We start from the raw sequence: 19,530 nt of genomic DNA, 5'->3' as shown, positions 1-19,530 counted from the left end.
TTGGCCATATGATGAAATGCCAGGCATTGACTTGAGTATAGTTGAACATGAAATAAAGATGTATCCAGATGTCAAGCCAGTACGATAACGGCTATGGCAGGTGCACCCCAAGAAAGTCACTGCCATCAAGGCAGAAGTTGAAAAACTTCTCCATGCTGGTTTTATTTACCTGGTTCCTCTAACCGATTGGGTATCGAACATTGTTCCTGTAATGAAAAAACAAGGAACGATTAGAGTGTGCATCGATTATAGGGATGTAAATCAAGCTTGTCCAAAAGACAACTACCCTACACCCTTTATTGACCAGATAATTGATGAATGCACTGGATGTGAAATCTTTTCATTTATGGATGGATTCTCCAGGTATAATCAAATAAATATCTGCCCACAGGACCAGTCAAAGACTGCATTTATTTGTCCATGGGGCACATTTGCATATTGCAAGTTACCCTTTGATTTAAAGAACGCAGGGGCAACATTTCAAAGGGCAATGAATTACGCCTTCCATGACATAAAAAACATCGTTCAACCATATCTCGATGACCTTCCAGCTCATTCATGAAAGCGGACCGATCATCCGTAGCATTTGAGAGAAATATTTATACGTTTCTGACACTACAAGATACGACTCAATCCACACAAATGTGTGTTGTGTGTCAGTTCTAGTCATTTGCTTGGCTTTGTAGTCTCAAAGGACGGAATTCGTCTCGACCCATGTAAGGTTCAGGCAATCATAAATTTTCCTCCACCTTCAAATTTGCTTCAGATTCAGAAACTCCAAGGGAAAGCAAACTTTCTGAGGAGGTTCATTCCAAATTACGTTGAACTTTCTAAAGGTTATACACGTCTATTGAAAAAATAAGTACCCTTCATCTAGGATCAGGTCGCATAAGCTTCCTTTGATGCTTTAAAGGAATCCCTAATGAAAGCATCATTAATGTACGCTCCTGATTATCAAAAAGACTTTAACCTGTATCTGGCTGCAGCGGATACAACCATCGAAATGGTTTTAGTTCAAGAAGACAATGGAATTGAACATCCCATATATTATTTGAGTAGAAACTTAAATGATACAGAAAGAACGTATTCCTATGTTGAATAGCTGGCTCTCGCAGCTGTTCAAGCGATACAGAGATTTCAGCACTATGTCCTCTTTCGAAAAACTACCATTCTGTCAGATTGCAACCCCATGACTTATATATTGTCACGAAAGTTTCTGGGGGAAAATATTCAAAATGGATAGCAATTCTTAAAGAGTTTGATCTGGAATTTGTAAAATCCAAATTGAAGAAATCCCTGGTTTTCGCGGAATTACTATGCGATCTCCCATCGTCGTCCAATGATGAAACATCCGAAGAAACCATCGTGGATGAATATTTGTTTATGATATCTTCAAGCAACCGATGGTATGGAGATATAAACATCTATCTCCAAACCCAAAAATACAGGTCTAATACCTCTCGCTCTGAACAAAAACGTATTCGTTACCAATCAAAAGACTACAAGATCATCGGTGATACGCTTAAATGTCGTGGTGTCGATACAGTTCTGAGGAGGTGCCTCACCCATGAGGAGGCCAAAAAAGTCCTGAATGATTTCCATTCAAGCACGTGTGGGGGGCATCAATCTGGTTACGCTACGGCGCAATTTTTTTTACAATCAGGATACTTTTGGCCAACCATGTTCAAAGATTGCATAACCGCAGTCAGAAGTTGCCATGCATGTCAAATTTTCAATAGCAAAACCAGAAGACCACCCGCACCCCGGCAACCAATAGTTGTTGTTGGGCCATTTGCCAAATGGGGCATAGATTTCATGACATGTAACCCCACCTCGACCGGGGGGCATGGGTATATCATAGTCGCGGTAGACTATTTTACCAAATGGGCCGAGGCGATGCCTACATTAAACAACATTGGCAAAACAACTACCTTTTCTTTTTCAATCATGTAGTCGCCAGATTCGGCGTTCCACAGGCCATAATCACAGATCATGGACCTCATTTTCACAATCACATGATGGTTGAATTGGCTGCCAAATTGGGGTTGTCCCACAACAGCTCTACTCCATATTACCCACAGGCCAATGGACAAGTTGAAGCAATCAACAAAGTCCTGAAGCGGATGCTGCAAAGGATGATTGGAGTCCAAAAAAGGAGTTGGCACCTGATCCTTTACTCAGCCTTGTGGGCATACTGAACATCGGTAAGGAATGCAACCAGGTTTACACCCTTTCAACTGGTGTATGGCCTAGAAGCAATCTTACCAGTTCAGTGTGAAATCTCATCCCTCAAACTCGCAGTCGACCTTATCCCTGGAACTTTACAAGAAGAGGTTCATTTCTTGGAACTAATCCAATTGGATGAAACCCGTCGTGATGCTGCTTTGGCTAACGAAGCCCATAAGAAACAAGTCAAAGCGCAATTCGACAAGAATGTCAAACCCCGTGTCTTCTCAGAAGGTGACTTGGTCTTACTTTACGACCAGGAATCTGATAAATTGGGAGCAGGTAAATTCAAATCCTTATGGATGGGCCCCTATATTGTTAAACGTGTATTAGCAAAAGGAGCCTACGGGTTAGTAGATTATGATGGGATTCCACTGGCACAACCCTGTAACAGGTTGTACCTTAAGCGTTACTATGCATGATTCAGTGTAGTAACCCCTATGCTTTTGTTAAATTTTTGTTTTCGCTAAGGGTAATTGTTTTGTTCAGGTAATCCACTTTTAACATTTGTTGAAAATGTTGAACCTATTGGAATCATTTGTTGGATATGCCGACGGAGCGAGTCGTAGTCAATGGAACCTATCTTCTGCAGCCTGGGCCATTTTTGATCCAAGTGACGAGTTAGTAAGTTTCTGAGGGGTATGATTGGTCGGTCAAAAAATAACATCACTAAATATAGTGCGTTGATAGAAATCCTCTCTGATGCCATCACCCATGGCATATGCCGACTTGTCGTCAGGATAGACTCACAACTCATCATCCTGTAACTCACTGGCATCTACTATGTCCGAAATCCAACTATCTATCGCATGTTCCTAAGGGTCAAGATTTTGGAAATGCAATTTGATTTTATTCAATATCAGCATATTTCCAAAAACTTAAACAAATTAACAGACTCATTGGCAAATTATGTGTTAGATAGACATTTGCAACATTTATAAAAAGAAGAATTTCATCAATATTTGAATCAGATTCATGTAACTTAACCAAAATAAAACTCCGAAAATCAAAAATATATATATAATTGTTTATGGTTTACACATAATGTTTTGTAACCAAGACAAAAATTGGTCAGATGACCCAAAACTCAAAATTCTAGGGGGCACCCTAGTCTAATGATGCTTGTGATAACGATGACCCAAAACTCAAAATTCTAGGGGGCACCGTAGTCTAATGATGTTTGTGATAACAAGTCACTTCCTGTGCAATCATGCGTAAAAACCTAGTCCATCGACTCGGCACGCCGGTAGTATGTCGTTGTAGCCTCAGAGGCAGCTCGTCAATCCTCACGTCCGGAATACCGAGAGTGAGGCCTTCGACCTGATCCTGCAATGCTAAAAGAGTCTCAGCCACATCAAGGTCGCGAAGAATAGCCCTTCCCACAGCCTCTCCTGCTGAGGTGACAGCTGGCACTCTCAAGCGTACTACTGGCCGAACTAGTCCAACATCTGCATGAGCACATGAGTTTTGATTAGTCTTGATAGAAGAAAGCACAAGAACATTATAAAGAGAACTGATAAACAGATATATGGTCAAAGAATTTACCAATGGCACCCCACTGCTCGCTAACCGGCAGCACCAAATCCGAGTCACCCCGGAAATCCATACCAGCATATGGATACTCAGAAAAAACCATCTCATGACGATTGAACCACTTGAAGAAGGTATCAGAAAAGGAAACCTGGGACTGACCAGCATTTCTGGCCATAAGGTCGACCCATCTCTGCATCCGTGGCTTAGTCGGTGGAGGTAAACCAAGTGAAACATATTACGACTGCATCAGTGGGATCTTTTCCAAGGAAAAAACAGTCAAAATAGAACCATATCCAAAGTTATTCAATCTTCCATTTTTTACCTTGGTCAGTTTTTCTTTCATCACAGAGAGTACTGCATCACACCAGTTGAACACCTTTGGTTCAAGGCATTCCAAGGCATACTGCATATAAGACCTGTTGGCTACATGAAGAGCCGCACTACCAGCCAGTCTAGCAAAAGTGAATGGAATGGTCCTCAAAGACCTGTGAGTGACATCTCGGATATTGATCTTGCCGTCCTTACTCGGCTGAGATCCCTCTCTGCAATACTGGTGAATGTAATCTCTCACGGATTCACCCCCACGGGTCGAACCTGATAATGAGATAGGGGCACCACGACTCGATAAACCGGTCAAAAAATAGATGTCCACGATAGTCAGGGGGATGGATTTTCCCCTAATCTAGAACACCTGGTTGGTAGGATCCCATGCATCGAGAAAATATTGCAACAAGTTGATTTGTTGCCTCATGCTAGAGATAAGGAAAAACTTGAACAGGCCACAATTCCGTAGTGCATTTACCGTAACCGGATCATGTAAAGCAAGCATGTCCTCTTCTTAACGCTCATTTTCTCACCATGTAACAGGCATTTTGCTCCAATGAATCTCTGAAAACAAACAAGAGAAGAGTCAGGATCCTGAATTGGTGAAAAAAAGGCAAAAATTTCCATGAAAAACTGTGCACAAGTTTCCCTCCATGCACCCATCACACCCCCAGTAGTGTACTGGGTGGGATGCATGTTGACTGGCTAATGGCCAAGCCAGCATGCATCACACCTTTTGATATAGGAAAGGTACGATGGAGCCAAGGTGAATTCTTCAAACCCTAGGAGCTCAGAAAAACTAGGAAACATGCTTAGAATTCAAAAAGGAAAGAATGAAACTGAAGAGCTCAGATTTAGCTCTTACCTGGTCCAGACGGCGCAAAGAATCATCCATAGAATCTCTCGGAATCAGCTGGTGAAAATCAAGGGGGAAAGCACCTCCAAAGCTCCAACAAACCAAAGTTCAAATGAAATGGTAAAATGAGAGGTAAAAACCAATTTTAAGTTACTTTTCACGTAATTCAAGTAAAATATTAGTGTTTTGACTCATTTTTTAAGTGTATATTATTCATTTCTAACTAGTTTGATGAAGCAATTGAATAGGCAATACAACCTTTGAAGGAACAAAGTTGTCAATGGTAAAATAAAGGTAATCAATGACCATTATATCGAGCAGTTTTTATGTGGAGTTAAAGCTCGTTAAAAATTAAACATAAGCAGTGAGCAAATGTTTCACCCAGAGTTTAAGCTCATTCATTAAAAAATGAACCAATTTCTGGTAAATAACCATCGTGAATGCATTATCATCAGCCTTTGAACCCTTGGTCGTGTTCTCATCATCACCTCCACTCTGTATTGGCCGATCATTCACCTCCATTTGATTGTTTACCCTTTTCGAGGAGCAGCTGCGAAGAGTGATCCTGTTAGCCATCCTTGTGACGCTGCCATGATTGGAAAATTCCAAACCTTACCTGGAATTAGCTGCTACCCGAATTTATCACTCCTTCCTCGAAAAACGAGTCTCCTTTAAGCTCTTTTCATCTGACTCGTAAAATATGAAAAGATTGCTGAGTAATTGGCCTCTACATCTCGTTAAAGTGACTGGAAGTGCTATCCCTCCTTTAGATTTTAATCTTTTTGGACCTGAGGGACTATTACACAAAAAGATTGAGCTCTTGTTTTGTTCGGCTTGTTAAAATTATCGAAAATTCATCACTTTTGTATTATTTTATATTTTTTCGGACTTAAGGGATTATATGACGAAAAAGGATTGTTGGAGTTTTCTTTATGTCCCTTTCAGACTCTCTAAAATTGAAAAAGACTGAGTTATCTTTGTCGTTAAACTTGTTAAAACCGAATAGCGAAAAACTTGTCCATACAGACAAGAACGAGTTTCACTATCGCTAGGCTCGTTAAAACATAGCGATGGGTTTGCCCGAAGGGAAAATTATAGAACAAGCATACGTTATCCTCCTCAGGCTTGAAAAAAATAAAGAGGTACTGGTCAACAATGACTGGGGAAAATTGGGAAGAAAACTTGAAGAAACTTTATTGGTAGCAAGTCGCTCTTGAACATGACACTTTCACTCCGCATCCGAGTCGGGTTGGGTTGTTCCATTCATTGGTCATATCACCATTGGTCCATCACACCATCCATATTTGGGGTTAACGCTACCAATCCATCATGTCAGTGTCGCCGGTATGTTCAAGAGAAGTCTCTCAGAGAATTCGCTTATGTCTCACCCACTGCAATACATTCACACTCCATTCTTTCATGACGGCCACCCTGAACCTTATATCATCAGATCGTTTTGACCTCCATTAAAATCATTTTCTCCATTCTGTGTCTTAGATGTGGGATTTGCTAAGCCCCTCCTATGACGGTTCGCTTCTTGTCGACATCAACTCATTATCCAGGAAGTCGACCTAGGAACAACCCTTTCAGTACTTTGAAGCTTGCATGCCTCAATGACAAGTTTCTCACTTCCAGCGACAGGTTTACATCAATGGCATTCGACTGCAAGATTTTGCGTGGTGTTCGACGCCAAGTCCCTTATTCACACCACGTGAATTGTACTGTAGTAACTTGAGGGTAATCATCATTATCGGTGATTTCTCTCGTGCCTGTTAACAGCTTACATCATTGGCTGGTAATCAGGCGATGTCTTTCCATGTTCGACTCCAGAACATCTCTCACATGGATCAACTTGTACTTTGAGTGAAGATCGAACGAGATTGAAGACCCCGAATCTAGTTTCATCCATCCGAGCTGCCATATATGTTTAGGAAAATAAAGACATCAAATGTACATCATTTCTCCACAGATAATCATCCAATCTAAGGGATGATGGCTCTACCAGAATCATCAGTCTGCACACAGACGATTGTCTGTCTTATGTACATGAAAATGAATTTATAAAGCTGAGCATGGGAATGCCCGCCTTAGTTATATCATGAAAATATTATGAAGATAATGTATTGCATTGTATCTTATTATAGGTCACCTTCCAGCTTGAAAAAACTACGGATCCTCATGATAAAGCATTTCACCCGACATCAAAATATTAACGACCTCATGCTTTAGGGGGAAACTATTATAGACATTTTTTGGCACTGCAACCCCAATCAATTATGTCCATAAACCAAGGGCTCCTAAGTTCCTAAAATTTTTGTTCCAACCCCTAAAAGAACAAGGTCAACTGATTACATAATCTCCAGAAGTTCTCCATGAAAAACTACTCAAAACTGGTCAAAACTGAAGCATCTCACCTGCTCCATGGTCAAAGTGTGCTGCATCCCACCTAAATGCACACAGGAGGTGTGATGAATACTGAAAATTCCTTCTATGGGGTGCGATGGACGAGAGTGGACAAATGGCAGAGTCAATTTGCGAGGTGGAGGATCATGGAATCCTCCAGAAACTTCTCTTGTGACACTTGTCTCTCTGCATTCGCCCAGGGATGAGTAAGAGATCATCAATCTCCAAGTGGAATCAAGAACTATCAGAGAGAGGACACTAATAAAATCTCAGAAGCTGACTCACCCCCTTGCAAACTTCTATATATGGATCCCTCATCCCAGAGATCCAGAGGCTGGAATTTTGTATCTTGTAAGGAAGTGTTGCTGGTTTCTTGGTGTAACATCATAGTGTTGGGTGGTCTAAGCTTTTCATGAGGTGAAGAAGGGTTTTCTTGCTGAGAGGATGATGCTGGGTCAGAACAATTGGTTGTAATCCTCTTTGTTATTCTTCATATTAATAAAGCTATTCAATTTTTCCTCCACATTCTTGTATGATTAGTGATATATGCATTTGTGTGGTCAATATATATCTGGTCCTATATTGTTTATGATAGTAGATCTCTGTTATTGGATAGTGTTATGCTACTTTGATTCCACAGGTGCTCTTTGAAGCTGGGTAGACGAGGAAGTGAGTGGCAAAGATCTATCAGAAGGGAGAGGAATCAAGCAAGGAACCAAGCACAAGACAGAGGTTGGTCTCCTTTGTTACCCTCTTATCTGCTTCTCATAAAGGAAAACGAAAGTAGTTTTAGTTTGTTTGTTTCTAATATAGCTACCAGCCTTAGTGGGACTAGTAGCTCTGCATAGACACTAGATTTCCCAGTAACACCCAGAACTTTCTAGAATTGAAAATTTTCATTTTGAGATGTGAACCAGATCATGCATGGCTTGAGGTTGTTGTTATTGATTTCAAAAACGTCTCTCAGGATGACAGTCAAAATTGTCACAGGCTTCATCAAAACTTTTAGCAAGTTGACTTGACGAGCTATCTTCATGCAACACACAAGATGATGACGAGTGGGAAGAGCCCTGTGTGTTGAGACTATTTTCATCGTAGACAACCTCATTGCCTTGTGTCGATCAAGGATATAACTCATGGGATGAATAAGCAAGAGAATGTGGAATATCTTCAATGCATGTTGATGTGCTATGAATGATAGGACACACGGGGAAGTGAGGTGTCGAGGAAGGTTCGATATGAATGTCTGCTTTGATCGGTGTGCATTCCAGATCTGTGTTAGAGTGTACATGATATTAAAGTAGATCATATGATGTGCTTAGACATTCATCACAACATACAAAAGCGTGGGATATGTGACAACCCAAGATTGAAGGTTGATTGAAAGAATGGATTGTGCATGATGTTTCACAAATATTCACAGATCGAGAATTGATCAAGAATGGAGGCTCAATGTTTTGAGAGGAAATGATTATGTCTTCAATGTCATAATCCTCTATTTATATGATGAGACTTCCTTGCACATGACTGCAACTTGAGCCAACAACTCAAGAATCAAGAGAGTGCGCGGAGCTAGCTTGTGAAGAAAATCGCTCAAGAGAGTCATGGTGCAAGGAGTCATGACATGTAGATGATGGAGGATGGAAGAGATATAGATTATACTCAAGACTTGAGTTATGAATGGTGATGTCCTCTTGCGGAATGGAGGGATGAGTTTTCACCATAGGATTTTTTAAACATTCTGGAATTTCCTCTGTTTGGGTGGGAGACAGCCGAGCAGATGCGTTGGGAACATGCTGCACAAATTTATCAACTTTGCAACCTATACGAGGGTTACCCGTTGTGTAGATTTCTTAGATTTTCGGTTGTTGCGAGGGCGAACCCTCCTCAATACATGAGGTATCTCGTGATCTGCAAAAGTTGAGGAAGAAGGAAAATCAGGAGGTTCACCATTTCGAGAGACATGAACCAAGCGTTTTAGCTCTTGGCTCATGAAGTCAAGGTACACAAACTGTTTAGGAATTTTGTGACATAGGTGAAGGAAGCGGGTAGCAAAGTCCTCAAATGATTCGCCAAGCTTCATTCTTAAATGATAGATTCTTTCATAGACATCTTGGTGGTCACACTCATCGAAGGCTTGATGGTGGTACTTGAGGAAAGTGAGAAGGGAATGGATAGAAGAAGGGGGCAGGGTATGACACCATCGATTAGCACGACCTTGAAGGGTGAGGAAGAATAGTACGCAAAAAAGCTCATCACTATCGATTTCATGAGATTCACAAAAATGAAGATAATCATAAATGTGATCGGTTATGGACATTTTGTCCTCACCATCAAAATTTAACAAGGACAAGTGATTGAGAAGCTCATCGGGGATTGATAAATGATTGAGGGAGAAATGAGAGAAACAACTTGGGAGCATGAATTGTGTATTATTCATTGGGCAAGAGATTCAACCCATATGTATGGGCTCATCTTGTCATTTGGCCCTCCTTCTAGCACCAAAATGCTAACGATGTTGGACCTGCCAACATCAGGGGATCACCTTGGTATGAAGTTCCAACTAGACCTCACACCGTTTGGTGTGGGATTCCCATTCGGTACAATGGCCCGGTTTCCATTATCTTAAATATTTCCCTCAGCTCTTGCTTGTTAGCACAGGAGAGTGGTCTGCTTTGTCTTGCAAGAAGTGAGGTTCGTTTGCTTGGTGATTTTAAGTGTCTCTTGTGTCAATGGTTCTTTCACCGTAGAGGGAGAGGGTGGTAGTGATTCCTAAGTCAGTTGGGAGAAGTCCCAACTATGCTAGGAACACACAACACAATAGGACGTGCACAACTTCTAGTGGAATAGTCCACACGGATGTAGCAATCACAACAAATAAGGGAAGATAACACATACAATACTCAGTGGATTAGTCTACACGAGTGCAATGATTGTTATAGCAAGTTTCATGTGAAAGGTTCGTCTAATGTCCTGGAGAGTAGTTTACATGGGCAAGACAACATTAACATCATATACAACACATTTTAATTAACATATATGTATTACAACAAGTGAATTAGTTCAAGTGTTAAACACAGGCTAAAGCAACATGCATTACAAGTGCTAAAGATTAGTCTTACAACAGTTACAATACATGTGCGAAAATGTGGTGGCCTATGAGCAAGCTTTTGAATTAAGTGAAAGTTCCAGGACACATCGTTACACCATACATCAACAACCCCGCATGCGGTGTGTTGGAGCCACTGCCTACTGTTCAAAGAAAAGATTACAGACTCTCAAGCCTATGCTAGAGGAGCTGAGGTGAAAAAAGTCCTTTGCATGTACAAATGAGGGGGTATTTATAGACAAGGGTGAAATTAACCCTTGTGACTATTTGACTACCCTCATGACTATTTGACTTCCATGAATTTTCAACTTTAGATGACTTTTCATACAACAAGTGGGTCTCTTGGACTTCCACGTTACATTACATTGATTGATAATATCGCTCACGATAGGGATGTTGATTACATGACTCGACATGATAGTGGTGGTACATTCATGTTGCTACTAGCGTGCATGTCAAGCTACAGTTCTTCTGGGTGATGGATGTCCTCATGGTGTGTCACAACTTTACCTTTGCATGGAAAAGTGTGCGGATTCTTCAATGTTATTTGGTTCGCTTGATGTTACATTCACACATTTCCCCTTGCATGTATGTTGATAAGCTCAACAGGTTCATTTGGTCATGAAAGATGCATGTGTGTCCATCCATCCATCCATGAAAACAACTTGCATGTTTTCTCATCCATCCTTCCATGAACACATATTTGCATGATCATCCATTCACGATCAGATCTCTTTGCATGCATCTTTTGTTCATCAGTTGACGAACATGTCCTTCTACATGTGCTCCCTTTGTTCATCCCATCTGTTGCCACACCATGTTTGTTTGTGTACTTGTATCTAAAGTAACTCAAGAAGAGATGACATCAAATCCATAAACCTCCTAGTCTACCATGATGCATGATTGTTTCGTATGCAAGTTACCGGGAGAGGAGACAATGTTGCGAGATGGGATGGAAGCTTTGTTCACTGTTGATGAAAACTGCACAGGAGTCACTGGGTGATGAAGATGGGTGATCTGGATCGACGGTGACTATCTGCAGGGTCTAGCTAAGCTAGAGGACAAAACTGCACAGTTTTTGGGAGGAATAGTCCGTTCTATGGCAACGTTGGGCAGGAAAAATCTACGAAGTTTCTGAAACAAGCGGGTAGCGGGATCTTGGCAGCCAAAACTATGCAATTCCTTAGGTGAACTGGGATTCAGATTCTAGGTAACTAGGAGAAAAAACTATGTAATTCTTGAGGGGAACTGGTAGTCAGCTGCCAGGAGCTTGGCAACAAAAACTGCACAGTTCCTAGAGGGAACTGACAGTTAGTTGCTAGGGCTTGGGAGAAAAAACTACGCAATTCCTGGAGGGAACTGGCAGTTGGCTGCGGGGAGCCGCTGGTAGAGAAATCTATGCTAATGCTGGGACGATGGACTTCTAATCACCTCTGCATAGTTTCCGAGTTGAGTGGACTACTGGGTACTATAAGGCTTTCTCATGAAAACCGCGTAGTTTTTCGAGTGAGCAATTGGTCGACTGACTCGAAAATCTGCATAATTTTTTGAGGGAGACAAGGATAAGCACTGGGTGTCTGTCTGGTTTGTCTGCACAGTTTTCTCAGTGAGTGGAGTGGGAAAGGTCTACAGCCTCTACGTAACTTTTTAGGTGAGTCAGTCCTGGGGTGGCTACTGAGTTAAACTCTCTGGTTGACCAACATGAAGGTTGATTGATTTTCTTGCAGACAACACAACTTGAAATGGCTTTCTTGGTGCTTCTACATTGTTCTAGGTAATAGTCGATCAAGTTGATGCTGGGGAGATGGTCCAGCTGTCAGAGGGGAATTTAATTGTCAGAAACTCAGCAAAGTGACTATGTGTGTGAAAAAGAGAAAGATGCATATGTAATATTGCAAACACAAACTTACATGCCTTGATGACAAGACAACTTAAATCATCCAGACACACATGTTCAACATGACTGACCGACGGTGTAAGTGACAAGCACCACACTTGTGATTGATCGTTGGTCAACTGTGATGACGCTTGTGCAAAAATGTATGTGACTCCATTTGTGAGTGTGACAAATGTTTACATAGCAAACTTAACAAGTACACCCGAAGCGAAGACCTTGAGTATGACCATAACATGGTCGTAAGAATGACATTGACATCAACATGAAAAATCTTGGGTGATACAGTCAAGCAAGGTGGGTGTGAGGACTCACACGAGCTCATGGAGTGAACCCAAGCGCATGAAAACATCAAGTGAAACTCTCAAAGGAGGCTTCGAAATTGGATGTTGGCCAAATTTTGGTGGGTAGTTGTAGCCGCTATAACAGAGCATTTTGGCATTGGAGCAAGAAAGGAAAAGAAGGCAAGAGGAAGAAAAGGTCAAGAAGGGAAAGGCAGGATCAAGTAGCTAAAACAGGTTTCATTGTAGGTATCGACTTGCATGTGTATATTCCTTGCTAAATTTTTCATGCTTGATAATTCTTGTGGTTCTTTTATATCATGGCATCGTTTTTTCCAGGCGTGATACTGTTTTCAGCCTAGTCTTACCATTTCCAGATTGGCATGGTGTGATGGGGTTATCATGATCTGTTTGAGCTATATTATCAGATGGATTTGAAGTTGAGTGGGGTGGATCTATGAAATAATAGAACGCATGGACTAGTAACCCCTGAGCCGAACTATGGGTTGTGGTAAAGCTGATTTTTGTCTTGCCTTGAATGGCCTAGGAATCCTTTCCGGTGAATGGCAGGATATACGGTAAAGCCTAGAGGTGGTTTTCTTTCTGTTGGGCCTAGTAATCATGGGTTTAGGATATGTGGTAAAGCCTAGAGAGTGGGTCTTTATTTAGGGCCTAGTGATCTAATGTGGATTGTAGTAAAGCCTCAGAGATTGGGGTTTCAGTATAGGGCTTAGTGATCTAGGTTTGGATTGCGGTAAAGTGTGAGAGACTAGGAGAAAGGAAAATTCCTCATGATGTAGGTGGAGAAATTCGGTGGCATCCATGCTTGTTTGGTCTAGTGATTAGGTAGAGATCATGGTAAAGTCTGTTATGACGTGCTCATTGTGTTGACCTAGTGATTTGGGATGGATTACGGTAAAGCCTAGTTTCTCTTGATGAGGGTGAGGTGGTTTAGCCTTGGTATGCCCTCGTTGGTTCTTTTGATTTGAGTCCCACCTTCATGCTTGGAATATAAATAGGGTTGAATGGCTGAAGAGAGATTTGGATCAACCATTCTATGATTGGGTGGAACGTGGTAGTCCCATCCCCGTTTGATTTATTGAATTCATTAATGAGAAATTCATTCCCTTGATTTTCATGTGCAAATGTATTGATTTATATGTGGATTTTGGTGGCTCACATGTTTATGGTATTTATGTTCCTATTATGTTGGTTATATGTATATTTTATGATAGCAACTATTCATGGATCTCGGTATGTTTTTATTTCTAAATGAATGGATAGTGTATCTATGGACTAATATATGATAATTCAGCAAATGACATGAGGGAACAATGGTTCATATCGATTCTTAGATAAGTATGAGATCCCTACACTTAATTTCATTATTTACACCAGTAGGTTACATGCTGATGATATGTTTGACAAAATGCCTGACATGGCTAGTAGGGATCTGGTTATGGTCTTGTTCAGCTTATTGCTTTTGCATCATTGTTCCCCTATATTTTTAAATATTTCAAGCTACACTCTATTATGGGCAGTGGCTTGGGCTCTCGGCCTAAAAACGTGGCTTAAATACTGGGGTCATTGGCACATAACTGGCAATTTTGGTCCTTGGGTGCTAGCAGGAAAGCCTATGAGAGCGAACTTAGGTTTTCGGTCACTCCCTTGCCCATAGCATGAGAGTGACTATGGAGTAAGAGATCCAAAACAACAATGGGACCCAGGGATAGGTTGTCTGAGTGGATGACTTGTCTCCTGAGGGTTCTGTTGATGATGTTGGATGATTGTGTGTGATGTTTTCGTTGATTCCACTTCCTTAAAGTCACATAGGAGGTCAAATTTGATCATAGTATCCTCTCGTCTCATTTTTACCCCACTTGGAATGGCTACTTGCGTTGATGTGGTAGGAGGGTGTTACATTGGGTCCACACGCACACCCTACTCATCAATGACGTACCCCAGATAGTGAACCTAGGTCATGCCAAAAGTTCATTTCTCCAAATTCGCACACAGCTTGTGTTGTCGCAAGGTTTGAAGGACCTTTCGAATATGGTTGAGGAACTCTTCCTAACTCTAGCTCAAGATCAAGATGTAATCTAGATAAATATGTCATGCATCAATCTCATGAAGGTTTCAGGGGCATTTGTCAACCCGAAAGTCATGACCAACCATTCCAAAAGGCCCTCCTTGAATTTGAAGGTAGACTTCCACACATCGGAGGGTTTGATAGGTACCCGATGATAACCCTACTTCAAGTCAATCTTGTTGAAATATTTGACCCCATTAAGTTGGTCCATAATTTCATCAATCCATGGGATTGGGTACCTATTCCAGACAATGATCTTGTTCAATGCCCAATAGTCAATACAAAGTCTCGAGGTCTCATCCTTCTTTAGTACCAATACAATTGGGTTCCCATAGGATGATGAGCTTGGTCTAATGTTCCCTTTCTTCAACAGCTCATGAAACTTCCTCTTGATCCCATTGTTCTAAAAAATAGAGCATTGATAGATCAGTCCATTAGGTAGCAATGTGCCCCAGCTTAGATTAATGGATTGCTTGACCTGAAAATGTAGAGGTATCCCTGTAGGTGAGGTGAAAATTTCCTTGTACTCCTCCACGACCTTGTCAATCTTCTATTGTTGTGTGGAGGAGCCCTATTTGGAAGCCATGGCCATAATATTCTTCTTTCCTTGAGGGAAAATCATAAAGAAAAAAAAATCCTGGTATAGGAAATGAGCTTACTGCATTGCTTTGCAGTGATCAAAGAGATGGCGGTAGGCAAGTCTACCTCCTGTATCTTGTACACCTTATTGCTCAAAATAATAATCATAGAGCAAGGTTTAGAATCATATACAACATGTCACTTCCACAAGTATGGTTTTCCTAATAATACATCACAAACTTCAAGAGGAGAAACATCACATAATACCTCATCCATGAAGGTCTTGATGTTTTAGGAAAGGAAACAATGTTGGTTGAAGTGAAGATCTCATCTTGGGTCAAGCCATCCGATGGTGTACGGCTACAAGTGTGTTGTCGTCAGTAAGCTGAGAGACTTCATGACCTCTATTGAAATGAGGTTCTTTTTGGTCTCGTTTTCTATAATGAACTGCAGCAGAGAACCCTTCACCCACATGTGTGAGTGGAAGAGGAATTCCCCCTCCTCTGGATCTTTAGGCTCATTCTTCTAGATCTTGGTGGTGGAAATGGTGGCACTTGGCTCTGTGTCAATGATTTGCTTCCCTTTTTCATTTCCCTTTGTTATAGACATTTTTGTGCCTTACAACATTGAGCATGAAATGTCCATAATCCAAGGGATCCAAAGTCCCTAAACATGTTGTTCCTACCCCTAGAGGAACAAGGCTAACAAACCACAACAATTCACAGAAGTTCTCCATCAGAAACTACTCAAAAACAAGTCAATTCAGGATCAATTCAGAGGCTCCACTAGATGTTTGCGCTAAAATGCAGAGATTACACTGGCTAGGTGCACTGCAACACAGGTAGAAGCACTACCAGGGTGCGCTGAGCGGGAAGTGACAAATGGCAAGTTCATTCAACGAGGTGGAAAGACCCTGGAAGCTTCCAGAATCTTCTCCAATGACACTTGCCTCAAGGAATTCAACTAGTGATGAGTAAGAGGCTCTTAGTCTCCAAGTGGAAGCAAGAACTGACAGAGGGAGAGGACACTAGTCAGATCTCAAGCTGACTCATCCTCTCTCCAAACATCTATATATGTATCTCTCCTCCATGAGATCTAGAGGCTGGAATTTTGTTATTGCAAAGAATTGCTGTTGGTTTGAGATTGGAATCATTGGGTGCTTAATGCTTTGAAGGAAGGTGAAGATAGGAATTTCATTTGTTGGGAAGGAGATGCTGGATTGGAGCCCTCTGGGTTGTATCTCTTCCTGAACCTTGTTATTCATCAATAAAGCTATCTTGGTTTCTCCTATATACTGATGTATCTTTGATGTATGATTGCATTAGTATGTTTAGTTTATTTCTAATCCTGAACTAGTTATGAATATGAATCTATGTCTTTGTGTAGTGTTCTCTCCTTGTGATCTTGCAGGAACCTGTTGAAGCTGGGCGAGCAAGAAGGCAAGTAGCTGGGAACCCTCAAAGAGAAGAGAAACCGGATCGAGGGACAAACGGAAGACACCGGTTAGTCCATCCATCTCTCTTCATTCTTAATTCATAAAGGAAGAATACTAGAATAGCTATTTCTGTTTGTTGCTAAGGCACTGTCACACCTTAGGTGGATAGGATCGTCCTGCATAGGCATTTTTCCCCACAACAAATTGGCGACTCCGCTGGGGAGATCTGTTTAGTCATTTTATTTATGTCTCTATCGTTGTTTGTTTCATAGACTCAACAGCAACAATCGAACTGCATCTGCTTTTTTCAGATGCAAAGTAGACAGCTGCTGCTTTGATCCAATCACTGGATTTGTCTATGATCTGAACAATGGACTCACAAATGATTTGATGATCCTTTGTGATAGATCTTGGCCCTCCCTAAAAGCATCCCTTTGATTGTACCTTGCTTGTTGCTTTAATTTGGCCTGAAACTGTAGATTAAATAGCAGACTGTGACCCAGAACCCAGTGAGGAACTCTCGTTTCTCTTTCAGCGCAGACTCTGTGAAGAGGTTCTGCATTTCAACGCAGGTCCCGTGAAGGCTACCTGCGCTGAATGTCAAAACCTCTGTGTTGAGGGTGCATTGATCCAGTTAGGCCTTGTGTAGCTGGGGTTCTCTGCTCTGTTTTGCCTTGTTTTGATCTCTGATTTTTGCAGCCTGTAACCAGCATAGGTACCTGTCTGATAACTCCTTTTCTCTGCTTAAATTCCGCCTCCTTTTGTACAAAAAGACTGTGAGTGCTTTTATGTGTTTGTGGCGTCATTTACAGTTTTCCTTTGCAAGAGTGAAATAATCATCCTGTAGCCCTTGATTCAGATCTGTTGATTGTGATCTTAGGAGAGAGTTCATTGGTTGTTTACAGTTGGTTATACATTCATTTTTGCTTTTGGTTTGAGTTTGTCTCTTTTGAGTGTCAAAACAAGTATTCATTTCGAAAATCGTTAAGTGTTGTAATCTCTTCTACCCTTTCTGATTTCGAAAAAGTAAACTTGTTTGTATTTGTCATTTAAAAGCAAATTCAAAGTTGTACAAAAAGCTTTCTTTTTAGGCATCAATATTAAGAGAGCGGAAAACAAACACCTGCATTGTGCATTTGCATCTTGATAGTTTGCATGTTTGATTTAGGAAAAGTGCATTTAGAGTGTGCTGATTGCTCTTTGAGAAAACATGGTGTCTTTCTTTTCCCTTTGTAGCTAGGATTTTCATTGTTGAAAAGATATAAAAGCTTGCTTATCATCTTTAGACTGCATTTAGGAATTGTATCATACATCTCGTGGTGAACCTCAAAAGGCAAACTTCTAAAAAGATCAACCTAAAATAAATTGAATGAACTTAACAACGCTTTGTAACTTAACGCACAACGTAGAGGTCTAGGCTAGAGACGTGTTCCGGCGTCGTAAAGCCTGGTGACTGTCAATCTCGCTGATGGTGGGTGATTCCTCCTGAGGGACGATAGCGCCAGTACGGATTGTGCTCCCACGTACCGTCGAGTGTATATTGGGAGACCCCTATAGGCATAAAACCTTTATCCTTAGGAAGCCGTGTCAGCCGCCCTACTGATCGCAATGCACTGAACACAGCATTCAGGAAGATTGACCGCCCGTACCTTAAAAAGTATTCTGTGGTTTTGCGAAAAGTTTGGCACACCCTCTACCTAGAACTCCATAGCAGTTCCTTTTGGCCTTTTTCAGACTCTATAACGGAAAAAGTCCATCCGAGCATTTGTCACTTCGGGCTCGTTAAAACATCGAAGGAGACTAGAGTCATCTTTAGATTTTTCTCGACTCTTTAAAATTGAAAAAGCAAGTTGTGTCTAAAGCGTCGTTAAAAATTATTTTAAACGGAACAATCACCCCTTTTTCCTGCGTTGATATTTAGGTTGAGAAAATGGAGCACACCAACCAAGGAATTCCCCTTGGTGGAAATCCTAGTCCTTTCTCCTCTTGGGGAGATGTTGGTGCGCCCCGTATGGCCACATTGTCGCTTCCAGGACTGACAATTGGCTTGCCGGTCTGGCTCTTCTCAACCAATGTCGTTCAGAACACCACTATTCCTGAACAGTCGAATCAACAGTTAGACCAGACCAAAGTTACCCACCAGCCTTCTACTTCATCTAACTCTTCCTCTCCTCCTTCCTCTTCGCTTGACGGAACTGGTAAAACAAAAAACCAAGTTCCTAAGGAGAAGAAGGAAAAGAAGAAGAAAGAGAAGAAGAAGAAGGAGCCAAAAGCGACTGGGGGAAAACAAGTGTCGTCTAACAAAAATCCACACACAACACTGACTAGGCCTAAATCGCCATGTGTCATATGCAAGGGATACCACTTCCACAGAGATTGTCCCTACATCCCTCAGATACTAAGGGACTGGTCTCCTCGTTTGCACAATTCGGTGGCGTCAACCTCTGATAGCCATGTTGACAGCACACCGTCAACTAGTGAAAGTGAAGCCACATGAAAAAGAGGGAAAGCTCGATTTCCCTGCAAACTGTGTGAAGGCGACCATGCCATCCACCGTTGTCCCTTCTTAGACGAGGCTAAAAGAGTTTTGGAAGATCGCCCGGTTTTACCAGTGCAACTCCCTCCTGGATATCAAAAACTCCTGCCAAGTCCTTCACCAGTTGAGAACCCGGCTGGCCCGCTTAGGTGGTCAGCCGAAGCACCTATCATTGAGGATGAACCGTCTGAATCCATACCTGACCAAAGTCAAAAGGTTGAGGTGGCAGTTGACCCGATTTTGCCTTCAAAGGCTATATCTTCGA

Source organism: Pinus tabuliformis, chromosome Q (assembly GCF_031772625.1).
Source record: "Pinus tabuliformis cultivar Carrire ecotype Pingquan chromosome Q, CPIR1, whole genome shotgun sequence".
Classification (NCBI taxonomy): domain Eukaryota; kingdom Viridiplantae; phylum Streptophyta; class Pinopsida; order Pinales; family Pinaceae; genus Pinus; species Pinus tabuliformis.
This window is presented reverse-complemented; position numbering follows the sequence as displayed.